This window comes from Larus michahellis, chromosome 8, assembly GCF_964199755.1.
Source record: "Larus michahellis chromosome 8, bLarMic1.1, whole genome shotgun sequence".
Classification (NCBI taxonomy): Eukaryota; Metazoa; Chordata; class Aves; order Charadriiformes; family Laridae; genus Larus; species Larus michahellis.
The window spans coordinates 34002961-34019484 of record NC_133903.1 but is presented as its reverse complement, the minus strand read 5'-3'; the positions used below and the strand labels follow the sequence as shown (position 1 = coordinate 34019484).

At 41.8% G+C, this 16524-nt stretch overlaps 1 protein-coding gene across 8 annotated transcripts in view; it reads left to right on the top strand.

The window, feature by feature from the left end:
• The window catches only part of NTNG1 (netrin G1), a 158852-nt gene that overhangs the window by 35267 nt on the left and 107061 nt on the right, over positions 1-16524 (top strand). The window lies entirely within an intron of this gene.

The following is a 16524-nucleotide window of genomic DNA, read 5'->3' as shown; positions in this document are numbered from 1 at the left end:
CAACCTCTCTCTCTCCACAACCTGAGTGTCTTTAAAACCTCGATGTTTTCGCCACGTGGTTCAAGATAGTATGTCTCCTCCTCCCCATCCTCCCTGTGGTTATTGCCCATTTCTCCTCAGCAGGGGCCACAGAAGGGACTCCCCTGCTGCTTCAGCCTGAGGTCTCCTGGTTTAGCTTAAACGGCAGCCGCCAGGGCGGTCAGCTAAGCTGATGAACTTTGCACTGAAGTGAGCAGCAGGTCTAGTCTGCCAGCTCTGCTGTGGGTCACTGACCTCCAGGGAAGGACGGGGAATTACACCCCTCCAGCCAGAGTCACTGGGGAGTAGATGTCAAAGCCCTTCATGAGCTGAAAGTGTCGTTGTGTCTGGCTCCAGCAGCATTTCATGTCTGTTGGTTTTGGATGGGTGCATTTAGCTAAACAAAGCTCCTTCTGTGGCTTTTTTTTTTTTGTCTGTTTGTTTGCTTGTTGTTTTGGCATTTATAGAAAGAGGAGTCAAATTCCTTCAGCATCAGGTCTCTGTATCCAGTACTAGTTATAAACAGACTAACCATCGAATAGTAAACTTGTGTTTTCTCATACCAAGTTCTCACCCTCACTCGTTGCTTCACCCCAGCCTTGTGGGAACATCCCAGCAGGACCTCTCAGATATGCCCACGTGGAGCCATGGGATCTTTTTGTTTCCTTTTCCTGGCTCCTTCAGCATCGGTGCTGATTTAAGTCCACCCGCAGCCTTAAATTGCCACAAGCCGTAGCCCTGCCTGTCCCACCCACGGCAGAATATAGTGTCTCACTAGCTGCAGAAACAACTCCCCATCTTTCTTCTGGACATCTCGCTAACCACTGTCAAAATTGTTTTGTGGCCCAGTCTCCTGCCAAGTCTCTTTCACATGCGGGCAGTGACTTATCTTGTTTATTCTTCGGGAGGACCAAAGGCTATGCATAAGTCCTTGTTTTCTGCAGCACCGTAAGCTTCCAGGGGCAGCTTGGGATGCCCCTTCTGTGCACTTGCAACTTTGCTTTTTTTCCTGGATCGTCGGTATCAGCAGTAACGCTTGTGCGTGGCTGTGTACCCTCCACCACAGGTCATGTCAGGCGGGGTCTGAGATGCATGGTGCCTGTCGGAGAGCTTCCGAAGAACATGTTTCTATTGGCCCGGGAGCCCCAGCGCCCGGGCAATTTCCAGTGGTACAGCCAGCGCTGCAGCCATATCGTTCTGCGCTTTCAGTAAAGCACAAACTTGCGTTTTTAAGGAATACAGTAAAAAACGTTTACACATTAAGACAAAATTATCACATGTTTTCTGTACCTGCTTGGTCTTGTCTTGCTTTTCCTCCAAAGATGGAGGTTTGTAATGGAGGCGGTAGCAGTTTGCGCTCCCGGGGAGGCCCCGTCTCACTCCCTTGGGGAGGCCGAGCTGGGATTGTGCCTGGCCTCTCTGTGCTGTTATTTATTTGAAATGAGCAACATAAGGATATGTTTCCTTCCTCATTTTCACTACTTTTACCTAAAACGGATCTTTGCAGTAAAAGATTCCTGGATTTTTTGAGGTACGGTGTAACTGATGCAGCTATTTTAGGTTTTCATTCTTAGCTGTTTCAGAAATTACTCTTTAGTCCGGGAGCTTCTGATGAAGTTCATTAGCTAACAGGCTAGAAATCTGACCTAAGGAACTTGTATATTCAATTTTATTAAAGCCATCAGCATTTGGGCAACTCAGGATTACTGTGATTGGCAGTTCAAAAATACAATGATCTTTTGTGTCTAGCGCATGTTATGCTGGAGAATATTTAAATCAATAATAATGCTATCAGAGCTGGAAATCAAATGCAAAATAATTCCCTGGGCTTCCCATGTATAATGACATTTGCTCTTTTGATGAATTGCTAATGTATTTTTGGACAGAAGGGCTGGCAGCCCAGCCAGCTCCGCTATATAAATGGCAAAGTGGGGAGAGCGGGATTGTATTTACCACTATTTACTGCTAACAAACCGTGCACCTTTCAACACATTATCTCTCTGCTGTGAATTATTCCAATTCTGAAAAACCAACATCTAAATGAACTTTGAGACTAGTCTTTTAAGAAATCACTGTTTTATTCAAGAAAATGTTAGCCTGCTTTGTTTGTTTTGAAGTGACAGTATCAAATTGAAACATAGTATTTTTTAAAAGACAAAAGTAGTTTCAGCTATGGAGTGTGCCTAATCCTCCCAGCAATTTCCATGACTCTAACTGTAAAGAGGTTTTTTTCTCTGTACTTATTTCCTTCATGTTCGTTTCTGCCGCCCTGCACAAGAGGAACAGCCTGACTAACGGGCGGGCAGACCTGCGCTGGCAGCAGTGAAATGAACTATATCCAAAGTGCTGCCCTATGTAGAGATGGTGAAGGGGGGAAAAAGCAGAGAAAAAAAATCCTCTAATCTTTTCATTTTATACAGGGAGCAATGTGGGGTTTTTATCCTTAGCAGTAATTGGCTAACACTGACTCATATAACCAAGCACAGGTAAATCTGAGATGTGTATTACATTATTTGTTTAATTATCTAACCATAAGGACCAAAAAAAAAGTGCACTGAATTTGAGTTTTATTACCGCGAATTGTAAATTTTGTCAGCAATTAAAAAGAATACTGGTTCCAATATTTTTTTCTAAGCATACTGCTGTGCTGTCATTTCTTTTCATAGTGGATTCATAAAGATTTTAAAAGCATGAAGTATTTCTGATTCCCAAAGGACATCCCAAGATGACAGCTATAAGACAGTACAGAAAACTTTATATTAGTGTGGGCTCTAGTAACGTTTAGCAGATGCATCTTTTTATCTTGAAATTGGAAAATAATATCAATTCTTAATTTATTATGTTAACCATCTTAATTAAAATAATCAAAGGCTCTACATTGTGTTTGATACATGTAGGCATATAGCTATATTTAGTAGGCGTGGTATGGAAAGATTTGAAACTTTACTAGCCCTTTTCCAAAATCAAATACTCTTCCCCATATTTACATATTGGTTCTCCTTGAGCTTTCCATTTACACTTACCTGTCTACCAGATATTACAGTAATATCACACTGCAGTTGCTTAGAGAAATTGAGAGAAAAAATTAAATATATGCATTTCAGAAACAGAAACATACTTTCTGGCTTTGTGCATTTTCTAATTAATATGCATATTTTCTAATTAATATGTTTTATTCCTTATGAATGATTGAATGTCTGTGACAAAAAAAAAAAAAGAAAAAAAACCAAACAGAAACCTCAGCAGGTAGAATATAATGCTTACAGAGAGGAGTCAGCAGTTCACAAGATGATAGGTTCAGGTAATACCTTGCTTTTCATTAGTTAAGATTTCCTGAGACTTCTGATTTCAATCTCACGATTGAATTGCAGCATCATTAGGTGTCTGGAATTTTTTTTTTCCCCAGCTCTTGCTAGATTGCAAACTGCTTTCATCAAACTGCACAGTATTTCCCCATCTTCCCATTACAAGTGCCTTTGGTGGGTTTCTCATGGTTGTTTTACGGCTCTGTGTCTGCGGTGCTGAATGGATCTCTACGAGGTCTGACATAATAGCACTGCACTCTTAACAGATTTCCCAGCAGAAAATCAGAAATTGTGAATAAGAGTAGCCATGATTAGTTGTATGGAAATTGTATCCATTCGAGAAAAAAATGGTGATCTGGGCTACAGTGAAATGAAAGGCAAAGTTCCCGGGGGACTGGGGATCTCTTTTCGCATATGGTGAAACATTAAGTAGGATACTCGCAACTGCATTCATCTGTAGATTAAGATGGTAAGTCACACCAGGTGTGGGACAAAGGGCTTTAATCGGATCCTTTGATACATGATGCACCTATATGTTACTAAAACTTCTTTCCCAAATTATCTCAGCACCAAAAGGGTGATAGGAATAGGCCCTTTATGCTGCAAGGATAACAGGGATGTCAAACCTGGTGGTGGGGTTGCAGCTGCTTTGGTGGGTGAAGACGGGCTCTGGTGGTGTCTTCTCCTGAGCTCAGGAAAGAAAGACAGAGCAATGGTTTTGGAGTTGATGCTCCACCGAGATCCGTGTTTGCTACATCCCTCTTGTTGAGGTTTAGGCTGTTCCAACACTCAAATAACGTTTTCACTTTTGCTGTTGATGCTTTGTGCCTGTAATATTTAGGTATTTTACAAGCTTAACTCTTAAGGGTTTAGTGCAATTGTATGACTAATATCTGCAGTCCAAGACACTCTACGTTAATCCAGCTCTAGTCACCTTTGGTGTTTCTGTTAGCTGCCACCAAATTCCACAAACCATGCTTAAAAATCCTCAATTGCGTGATACGCACTTTCCAAAACATCTCTCAAAAGCTGTGTTAGACTGTCAGAGAGGAACAAGCAGCACAGAGTTTCTTCACAACGGGTGCAGGTTTTCTTCTTCACGACCCTCAGAGTCTCTAACATGAGCAGCGAGCAGCAAAGCCGGGTGGCAGTGCCGCGGCGAGCCCGCCATGCCAGCCACCTGGCCAGCGGCACCCACAGCCAGTTTAGCTTCCACCCATTTCTTTTCCATGCAGGGGCCGTGGGGACACGTGGAAGTTAGGCGATTCCTTCTTTTGCTTACCTGCTTCCTCCGTTGCTCTGGAGCCCCGCATGCACAGCATTGGGCTCGTCGCTTATGTAAATCGCGGAGCTCAAAAATATCCCGAGTTGTGCGTCCCCGTTAAAGACTGCAGAAGGCACTACTGCCGCTCTCCTACCACAGCACGGCAGCCAACTTCTTCCCTAACACAGCGAGCACAAATCTTATCCGGGTGATGGATTAAGTAAGAGAATTTTTCACTGACTAAGTTCTGTTTCCGTTCCCCGCGTTGATTCATTGTTTCAAAGGACCCATTATCTCTCCCATTTTCTGTACCATTCCCCAAAAAGGTCATATTACTGTTTCTGGAACTATGTGAGGAAAAAATAAAGCTGTGGTTCTTTTTTTTCAGATCTGAAAAAAAAGAATATTTTCACAGCTGTTGGTGAGAAGGTTAAGAGTGTGCCAGCAACTCCAGTGATTAGCACAGGCTGCTTCTGTGCGCTGGTTTGTGGAGAGCTTGTACACCCTCCTGCACGTTTCTCCAGTTCTCGTTGCAGAGCCTGGCAGAATCCGTGAAAATTCTATCTGTGAGGAAAGCAGCTGGGTGTCAAAGCAGTTTTGCAGATAAGATTCAGCCTGTTTCACCGCTGGTGCTGATAGAGCTTTAGGTGGCTGGTAAATAATAGATATATTTGTACTGCATGTGTTAGCTGCTGTTACGCAATCTTCCTGGCTTTTGGCTTTTTGTAATGAATCGTTTATCAAAAACAACTTCTCTAACAGAAAAGCTTTGCTGGTCTCCATTCCAGGTGCCTAACCATTATGTGTGCCATTTGTTTAAAAGGATACCTACATACCTGAGGGTTTCAGATTACCAGCAGATCTGTGATAAACACTTGCATTCACATGTTCAGAGCATTAAGCCCACTTCGATGTAGCTGTATGTCCGAACAGAGGTGCTTGCTAAGAAAGGGAGGGCGGCCCCGCTCCCTGCACCCCCCACCTCGTGCTCTGGTGCTGGTGCTGGGGACGGGCTCCTGCTGCCCTGCCAGCCTGCGCAAGTGCGCGTACTGCTCCCCAAGCCCCACCGAACCCACGGGTGACCACACCACAAGGGTTTTAACCTATTTCCAAGCAGTCACTTAAACCGCACAGGCAACACTTCTTTCTCAGCGCGTCTGATGTGGGTGCCTTTGCTGAACGTCTCTTCCCCGACCGTCAGTGTCATTCTCCATGGCAGGTTCTGTGTGAGATTTCGACATGAAACCAAACCCTGGTGTAAAGCGGGTGCTCTCCTGAGAGGGAGATGAAGAAGCTGCCAACTGTTCAGTGCCAACTGCTGTGGGCATCAAGCAGCTCGCTGTGTCTTCCCCAGAAACACAGGCACGCACTTAAAATATCCAACCATTCTCACTGGAGACAATATCAGTCATACGTTAGATATTCATCTTTCATGCCTGGCTATTACTAATTGATAGCTGAGGTCTTTAGCATGCATCGTATCTCATTGCACATCATAGCTGTAACTGAATTGAAAATACGAAGATTCCTTAGAGCTAAAGATTTCAATGAAGAGACTTTATAGATCTTAGTTTTACACGACCTTTTGTACAGTAATGACTGTTCTCCGGCTGTTGAGGTCCATGCTCTGCTCTGATCTGCACAAGTTAAATCCAGACTAACATCAGTGGCTTTAGCAGAATTAGTACAGGTTTGTGCTTGTTTTCTCTATCAACATCAGTATTTTTCAGAAACTGCTAATAGTCCCAGTGATCCAGGCCCCACCATGGTAAGCGTTACTGAAGCATTTAGACAAAATTTGAGCTTCAGGAAGGGCGGAGAGATGGGAGAGCAGGGGGTGGGAGCTTTGTGCTTCCTCTCCTTCCTTCTGCACGATGCACCTGGCCCAGGACTGGTACTGGAGCTCTGCCTTCATGCCAAGTCTAGGGAAAGCAAGCTGTTCTTCAGAGGGGAAGACTATTAGTTAGTGGGGCTTCTCACTGATTGCCCTTAATTAATAAACCATTTCTAAATGAGAAAGTTGCAGAAAGAAAAACTCTAGACTATTTGAATATCTCTTCCAGCTAAGCTGAGCTGCAGAGCAGACTGCATGCCCAAAGGAAGCTTGAAAGCTTTCTTCCAGATTTACTGCCTTCTTTCTTACCTTTCTCTCTAAAAACCCTGCAGAAAATTCACTTGAAATGTTGATCCATCTGAACTCTACGTTGACATCTGCATGAACTTCTTACCTGAAGTTTTGGGTCAGCTTCCTGCCTGCTGAATATACTTTAGCATTTTTAATCTTCTGTTTTTCTAGCCTTTTTGGTCTGCCAGATTTCAGCAGCTTTGCAATAGCACATGGGGCAAAAAAAAAAAGAAAACACCAATTTTTTCTGTTATGAGATAAATCAAAGGAGAAGGAAAGGAAATGAGAAGAAAAAAAAAGAGAAAAAGAAACTTGAGCAAAAGTGCAAGCGCTATTATTTTTAGAACTAGCAGCTGCTTCTGACGGTTCACCTAAGGTAGTTTTCTATTTCTCCTATTTCTCTGTAGGACTCGTATTCATTCCTCTCAAGACTTCTGTATTGATCCTCATTCTTTTCAGAGTTCCTGACCTTCCTCCTTTCCTGTCCCAGCCCAGCTGGTATGCTTTCATACTGCTTAGCTAGCTTCTCAGCCCTTGCATTTTACATTTCAGCAGGGATACCCTTAACATACTTAATCTCCTCATTTATACCATAGCAACTGAACTGGTTAGAGATAGCCTGTAGACCTGTTTGGTTGGTGGGTTTTTTTTAATAGAATATGTTATCTATCAAAATAAAAAGTCAGTTTGATTTTGCCACAACTATGAAAATCTCACAAACAAAAGTCGTGGTCTGTCGAGTGCTGCCATTCCTTGCTTCTGTATCCCAGTTGGATTTTTTCTTTTTTTTTCTTTTTTTATCTCCCCCCGCCCCCCCCAAAAAAAAAATCAAAGTGTTTTGTGTCAACATTTTTAACAACTTCTATGCTAGATACAGAAATTACTATTAGTGGAAATTTTCTTTCAAGTACAATTTCAAAATTTTCAGTTTGATGTCCAGCTCAGAGCTCAGACTTTGAAATCTCAAACTCCTTCACAAGCTACAATTCCTGTCCTCTTCACGGCACGGCTGGAAGCTGCCTGACCCCCCTTTCACAGTCTGTTCCCGTTCACTCTCTACGAGGGACGCTTCTGCACATCCTGTGCCTCGCTGTCCCTGTCACCATCTGAGAGCCCATCTGCCTGCCGTATGCCTCCGAGCGTGGAGGAGAAGATCCCGGAGGCTGTCTGAGGACAGTGCGGCTGCCGGCCTCCCTGGGGCAGCGGTACCTGGTACTAACTGATAAGAGCAGCCACAAAGAAATCCAAAGGCAATGGCCAGGCATTGTGAGACGGGGTGGACAGAGGGAAGGAGGCGGATGGCTTTCAAGGCATCGTATTTTCTGTGGAATGCAGGACAAAAAAAAAAAAAGAAATGGAAATTGGAAGTTGCTGATTCCTCCTTTGGCAAATGGAAATGACAACAGGTGCTCTTTCAGTGGCTGAGAAACTAGGAAAATAATTCTTTTACTCTCACACTGTATATATGAAGAAGAAAATCATAGGTGTGTTTTGAAGCACGGTAGGGGAAGTGAAAACAAGAGCTGTCTGTGGAGACACTGCAGAGAAGAGCAGAATATAATTATTGAAGAGGAAAAGTCTTCAATAAAATGTATGTTATGTTTTATTAGTTGTGCTAGGATGTTTCTTGAACCACCGTTAGCACATTCCTGTTCTTGTATTCCACTCCTCCCTCTAGCCCTATTAATTTTAAGATATTTTTTTTTTCCTTCTTTTTCCATTGCTCCTCATCCTCTTTCTTTGTGAGTAAGCGAGGTTATTATTAACAATCGATTTTCTTCTTGACATGGAACTGTTCAGCAGTTACCTGTCAGACTTCCCATCCTTTGGCCAGCCCTACCTTTTCATGTACCTGGTATAATGTGCATAATGCGTACTTAAATTTAAGTGATGGATCTAATGACTCACAAGACAATTTCAGTGTCATTTTAGAAAAATGTCATGACGAGCATTGCTTGACAGTCCCTAGGGAGCATCCACCCAATCTCAACTAGTTTGAGCTACCACCAGGGAAAAGACAAGGAATTCCTTTTTTTTTTCCCCATCATTTTGAAGTAACAGCCAAGCTAAATAAATTAACAGTATGAAGTAAATCCCATCCTTAAATATATCTGATGGTGAAAGTCAGTAAGAGTTGCCTGTGGTTGTTGAAGGAGGAGCTTATTTTTGGCCACATTTCTTTAGGCATTCCTAACATTAATTTTAGTAGTTAGGATTTGTAAAAAGAAAAGCTGTGTAAAAGAAAAGATTGTTAAATGTGTCTGGAAGATAGGTGCATTATTTTAATCCTTAGGGACAACACTTTTGCTCCTATTTAAAAACCCCTCTGCAGTGCCGCCATATAAACATGACTGTGCAGAGCTGCCTCCAGCCTGCCTGCTGGGGAATGAAACCTTCCTGCCTGCTTTTATTAACAATGTGAAGCGAATGAGACTTTCGAAATTCACTCACTTTGTAAAATTTTTAAGTGTTACTTACTATTTCAGAGAAGAGATGTATTGTCTCAAAAAAAATTGCATTACCTATCTTCAGCGGGACTGAGGAAAATGGCAGTAGGCTGATTTATACTGGATCAGCCTGTGGTTTTCAAAATGACATGTCTCCTAATTAATAAAGGAGAGCTAAGTTTACACTGCCTAAGTTGAACCTGAGCCCAAACACATCGCTTTCTCCGCCACTTTACATTCACAGACCGCGATCGCTTGTCTGAGGCTTTGTGGTTAGATGACTGGCTTCGATGGGTCTTTTGTGTTAGGTTTGGTGGCTTGGGTTTTGTTTTTTTTTTAGTTTCTGAGTGTATATACCCTTTTTGTTCTGCTTTGACATTGATATTGTACTTTGCTTGACTCTGAACACAGAGGAACGACCAACCCGATCTGCATAAAACATTTGTGTTGCCTTTCCTCCCAAAATCAGTATTCTTCAAAACAAACCAATGTGTTTGTGTTGTGTATAACATCCTAACTGTGACAGCTAAAAATTGAGTACAGTAGGCACACCATTTGAAGCTGATTATATTAATTGCTATTCAGGTCATAGCTTAGATTAATTATTGTGTTTGTGTAGGGTGTTCGCTAAGAGGTTTCCTGATTGCTGTTCAGAAGATTGATTACTTGTTACGTTTACCTTGTGGTTTCTGTGGGGAAAACATCTTTTAGGCTTCAACATTTGCAAACATACTGAGGCCAGGCAGGGCCACAGAGAAGCGAGGATACCTCCACCTGCCACATGAAGAAGCCACGGCATACGTCTGCATTAATACCGAGCTAGGAAATAGAAGATGCATAAAACAGACATTTATTTTAAAGTGCCTGAGTCTAGAGATAGTAGTGTAGCCTGAGGCACTGATGTACCTCTCGTAATTACAGTAAGGCAAAAGAAATAAGCATACAGAAAAATGCCGGTTGGCAGATTTATGTAGATGAGGCAATGATTTACAAAAGAGCCCACCTGAATCCTTGCCATAGCCTTCACATGATTTGCAAGAATCCAGATTTCCATGCCTTGAATCTCGTCATTTGACAACAGAGTGACCCAGGCTTTGCGGGCAAACACAATGAGTTCCTTGATGTTTCTCGTAGAAATTGATTGGTTCAAGGCAGAAGTGGGAACATGACGCTTCCTGTGGAAAAAAGCACACAAAATCCCAGTTAATATCTGGAAGATTTTACAGGTATTTTTGGGCACATTAGCTTTCAAGGAATTCAAGAATGAAGTCAAGTATAATTCAGATTAGGGGACATCCTTGGATCTGGTGAAGAATGAAAGCAAATGTGAACCGTTAGATTTTCTTTTATCTCCTGTAGCACTCTTGAAATATGTTAATTAGCCAGATGGACTCTCAGTCCCTACTTTCTGACCTGTTCTTCATCTTTTTTGTCCAAACAATAAACACATGATCATAAACAGCTGTTTACAACACCAAAAGTATGAGGTACTGGAAAGACGACAAAAAAAGGTAAAACAAATCATAGCAATCATGGTTGCTCTAAATATTTTTTAAAGATTGCCTTACAATATAGTGCTTAAATAATAATAGGAATAAGATGTAAGACTACGTATAGTCTTAATGTATAAGACTAGGTATAAGACTACTTTGAAACAGACATGAGGTTTGTCTTCGTTCATTCATATAATTCATTTTCCTTTCTTTACTTCTATTGGGAGGTTAATAAAGCAGAAAAAAAAAATGAAATGTTTACTTTAAAATTCAAAATAATCGCTAGAGCCTGATAAAACATCTTAGCAAGTATTCCAGCTGGCAGTATCACCAACAGGAACTTGGTTTCCTACAGGTGTTCCTAGTGGAGCCAGTAGCAACTCCAGTCAGAAAAGGTTTAGAGGTCATGAATATATGAGGATCCTTTTTATCACATAGGCTGAGACAAACTATCAAGTAGAAGGTACCGGATGTGGTGATGATGGATATGACACAATAGCTCCAAACAGATAGTTAACATAAATTAGTTGTGACCTGCCACTAAATCTTCGCATCCAGCAAACAAAATTCTGTGCAGTGATATCTGTCTTAATGCAGTGATTTGTGCATGCCCACACACTGGTCCATCCATTAAGTAAATTAGTATTAAACTACTGTGAGATCTTTCCCTCATTTGAAAAAAATATTTTAGAGGCACCAGGTAAACTTGTTTGTCAAAGCCTGTGGGAGAGTTACCTGCTAGTGTTGCCTAATGCTGGAGAAATACAGTATCAGTGAACCGGACCACCAGTTTATTTTTCAGTGGAAATGTATAAATCTCCCTTAGTGAATTCGCTGTTTCTCACACTTTTCCTTCTCCATATTCTCATACATTTAGTTTTTAAAATAGCATGATAATTAAAACTACTTAACATTGCAAGCCATAAAAATAAATTGCGGTCAAGTTCTATTAAGAGCTTGCCTCTGGTTCACAAACATATACTCTTCATAAGAGCATCTTTAGACTTTTGGGGAGAAGGGAGAAAAAAGAGGATTTACAAAGCTGCGCTTCTGGCTGTTCTGCATGAGAAGTTCTTGTCCTGGTCTTTACCACTTGTTTTGTCATTTAGCATAATGTTCACTAAGATGGAGGAATGAGAGGAAATTAGGCGGTAGGGAAGGATGACCTAATGGTAATTCACGTTTTTGTAATCTAGCACTTTTCCATCCCATTTTCTTTACCCATCTTAAGACAGTGACCTTTTATTTTCTTACACTTTTCCTCTTGTGTGCAAAATTCCCCATTGTAGATCGGCTGCTGCCTTCAGACCGGACACTCAATTCTTTGCCTCATACACAGCAAAATGAAGGTGTGATTTTATGTGCACGAATGTAGTTACGCTATTTGGATTGCGTTAGCACATATTAAAAAAAAAAATAGTAAGACCGAGGAGACAAGACCTCTGGGAACTGCAAGTAATGTGTGATCCTACACTCTCAGTGCTGATGTTACTAACACGGGATAGAGCGTCACTGGTATAGATGGGCATTTTTGTGTTGTAGTTATTCCCTCATTTTCCCATATCCACTGTGCTAGGATGAAGGATGGGTGAAATGCTGTGCATTTTATTGCTGATTATAATGTTTGCCCCGCTGAGGGCTTTATCCCCTGGAATAAAGAAATTGGGACCATGACTAAAATAGCGGCTGCGGGTGTGTTTTGTCAGGACTAAAGTAGTGGCCACGGGCGTGTTTTGTCAGGGTCAGAGTTATGAGACGAGATTGGTACAAGTACTTTTTGCTATAATACCATGTCCTAGGAAAAGGAAAGGAACTGTAGCCTATTATCTGAGAAAACAAGGAAGAGGGCTGAAAGGGAGAAGGGGGAAAAGGTACTTTTTAGCCAGAACCTTGTCTGGGAAGATGCCAGTCCCAGTGAATAAGTAATCTGCCTCTAGGTGGTTCGCTCATGCTGCCTGGTAAGTGGGACCTTCTGCATACTCATAGCAAATAAGTAGGACTGCATCAACAGCATACCTTCCCCATCGTCCGCTTTCAAAAGGAACCAGCAGGACTCCCAGTATCGCCTTACCATTTAGGAAAGAAAGACCTGTCTGTGGCTTCCTGCCTTTTATATTCGGAGAAATGACCTGAAATAATTGAGCATAAAGGAGGAGGAAAGCAGTAACAAAAAGAAGTTGTCTTTTTTAAACGTCAGTTGTTTTTTTGCCTTTTTCTTCTGATGACCTGAGGTCTTCGCACTCCTCCTTTCCTGTTTCATACCATTATCACCTCTCTATTTCAGTTTTATCCGGTGTTGCCGACAGTTATCACTAACTTGTTTCAAAATGTAGTTGTACTCTTTTTTTTCTTTTCTTTCCCCCACAGTGACTTTCTTTTCAGACTAGTTTCTCAGCCAGGCATCCCCCCCAAGGCCTACCTGGACAAGTGCAGGAGTAAGGACTGCCGAGCTTAGAGCTGGATTCCTGTAGGCAGGCACTCCCGCCATGCTCCAGTCACTCATCCCATTTATTTGGCATCACGTGTGGTTCACACAGTCAGGTCTCGGATATGGTTGCGGTGACTTCAGGGAGGCTACTCTGGGGAGTGAAGACTCTCAGCTGTGAATAAAGAATTCACATTTTATTCTCTGGCCAGAAGGTTTGCAGCAGCATGTGTCAGTCAATGCTTCCCGTGAAAAGTGTTCCCTGAGCACTGCTCCTTTGTCCCTGAAACTTTCCACTTCTGAAGCGGTTAACCATTCCACGGCACCTTGACAAGCAAAAAAATCCCAATAACGGTACCAGCATCAGTTATGATTGGTCAGAAAACCAAAACGTAATTTATTTACACATATTTGAGTATCAGAATCTTCAGCTTCTGAAGTCTTAATGCATTTTTCAGAGAAAATTGATTTTAGTTAAAGACACTGCAAGAAAACCTAATACATGTTTGAGGATTTAATTTCCTAATGTTTTGGTCTACTGTAGCTTTAATGAAGCCGCAGAAATTATCCCTGCTTTGTCCTGATTTACACAGGTTTACCATAACATTTCATTAAAGATGAGAACGTAAGCAACATAGTCCAGATTTTAACTAGATTTTCACAGCACTAAAGAGTAAATGTATATTTTCCAGAGGTTTTATTCAGCCACTGTTGATACCATCCAGGGGGCGAAGGATGATCTCCCCTCAGCTCTGGAGTAGTTTAGGGATGTAGCACAGAATCTGCTTTGTATGTAACTTCTTCTGTATTATGTCGTGTAAGACTAGAAAAGACATGAGTTTCCTCTAAAACTGAAAAAGCAACTGTACTAAAAGACGGGAATTGTATTGTCCTTAAAAGTATGTGATTTGTCTTGGATCATTGCAAAAATTAAGTAAGCCTTCCCCAGCCCTTCTTACTCATCTGCTCTACTAAAGAGTCAAACCCAAAATTAAGTCCTCCATGCAGCCTTCTCACCATTGACTTGACTTATACTGCTGCTGCCCTTTAAAGAAGTATTTTAAGAATACAAAGCACGAAACCACTAAGGAGTCCGGGATGCTGCTTTTATGGGTGCATGGTATATTTTCTTACAAGATCCGTCTCACATTTAATTATTATTCTTGGTATTTCACCAGTTCAGAAAAGTTTCGTTTGCAAAGTCTAGCGTACACACGCATCATTACTGCCCGTTCTGCTAACGCCGTGCAGGCAGCCTGCTCTCAAAGCAGCAGTTCTATTTGCAGAACATTCTGTCTATTCGTAATTTAATTAAACTCACTTGGTGAATTATTTTAAATGTCATACTTCATAATTGGTGGGTTTTTAAAAAAATGCAGATATAATAAGGAATAATTAATTTTACATGAAGTTAAGTCCAGTAATAAAATAATTCCAAACAATAAAACACAGCGGGAGAGAAGTCCTCATCTGAGATGACTGGAGGGGTACATTGCTTATCACAATAATGGCATTCTTTTAACCTTTACAATTACTCACCATTAAGAGACTGATTTTACTCACAGTATCACCCATTGAACACACTGTGACCCTTCATTATTTTCTTTCTACTATTTCTTGTGGGAGAATTTCATCTTACAGACTCTTGCTGCTGTTTATGTAATTCAGCGTCTTGGAGAAAATCTGCTTCAATTTAAATCTGTGCAAAGATTCCCACAAAGATTCTTTAGCGGGAGGCAAGAGAGACACATGAAGAACCTTTCTGTCCCAAATGTGAGACTAATAGCACAAAATACATATAAGGCCTAACCTTGTTATTCCTTGCACTGCTTCCTGAAGCTTTCCTACTCCCAGTTTACTCAGGAGTGTAGGATGTGGGTGTTCCGCATCCCCTTCTCCAAGGTACATACAATCATAGAATGGTTCGGGTTGGAAGGGACTTTAAAGATCATCTAGTTCCAACCCCCCTGCCATGGGCAGGGACACACAGCAACAAGAGAACTGCCTGAGCTTTGCTAAGACCAGTGCGTGACAGCATGTTATCATGATGGTGACAGAAGAGCAGCTGGCCATCAACAAAATAATAAAACTGACAATCAGCTGTATCAAAACGCTGTCAAGATGGGGAATGCCTCACGGCAGAGGTTGTCTTCGTCCCTGTTTGGGCAATGCCCCTCAGCAGGCTGCAGGCTCAGACCTCTCAGTGACACGCTACTGCAATACCAACGTGTAAACAAATAGGAGTAACTACTACATTCAACAGCCCAGCAGAAAGTTGTTTTTTTTTTTTCCTTTCTCTGTTTAGCTTAGACCATTATATTAATCTTGTTAATGTAACTGAACTATAAACATTTGACACAGACCCAAGTTATTCGACAAGGTTGGGTCTTTTGGACCCCAAAGTAAGCTGAAAATGGGCTAGTGGTCTCCTCAGCTGCAAAGAGGAATGAATAGCAGGATGAGAAATACTGAGTTTAGAATCCGTCTTTAGCATATAATACGTTTTTTAATGGCAAACATGGGGTATCCAGTACAAAATCTGAATTTGAGCACCATTACTACATAACTTAACCTAAACTCTTCTGTAGGATGATGAGCTTTGTTATTGTAGAAAGGCTAATCAGGACCTCCACAAATCTGCCTTTTCAGTCGGTTTATCTCTTGTAGTTGCATCAGCCCATGCCTGACTTTGCCCTGCTAGCCCTGACTCAGCTGATAAAGCCGTGCATTTGTAGGTGAAAATGAAAAAAACAAATCCCATTCATGATGGTGACCGACAAACATCAAGCATCTTAACTGAAGGTGCCCTGAAGGACTTATAGCCTGCGGCGTAATTTAATTAAGATATCAAAGTGATAGCAATTATATCATCTATGACAGCTGTCCTATTATAACACATTTCTTTAATTAACAAAAGGTGATACCTGAGAAGGCAAGCACCGCTATTAAACACGCTTGCCTTACTCTTGGAGAAACGCAATTACTCTTCAGATTTACTTGAGTCACGCATTTGTTTTACTGCCTTTTTATCTGCCTTCAGGTGGGGCTGTGGCCACTGCTCCCTGGTCCCATGGGCTCCCCACAGCCCCGGGGTGCCACAGGGACCTTGTCCTCAGCCCCGTCCCATCTCCAAGCTCCAGGAGCAGAGTGGTGACTTTCAGTTTTTCTTGCTCAAAAATAGCGCAAATCACTTTCCTCCACTGACATGGGGGGAGAGCAGCTGATGGCAAAGGAGGCCAGCTTCTGAGAAGCGTGATGTACGTGGAGCTAAAAGCTGCTGGGAAGTGACAGGATGATCTGGGACCTCATAAGTACTGGGATACCTCCTGGAGCTTTTATTCAATTGCTATTCAGGTTTTTATTCAGTAAGAACATCTGTTGGTTTCAGTGAATTCTTGCCTTGGAATTAAATTAATTGAATCTCAGGATAGGATTTGCCGCATTGAA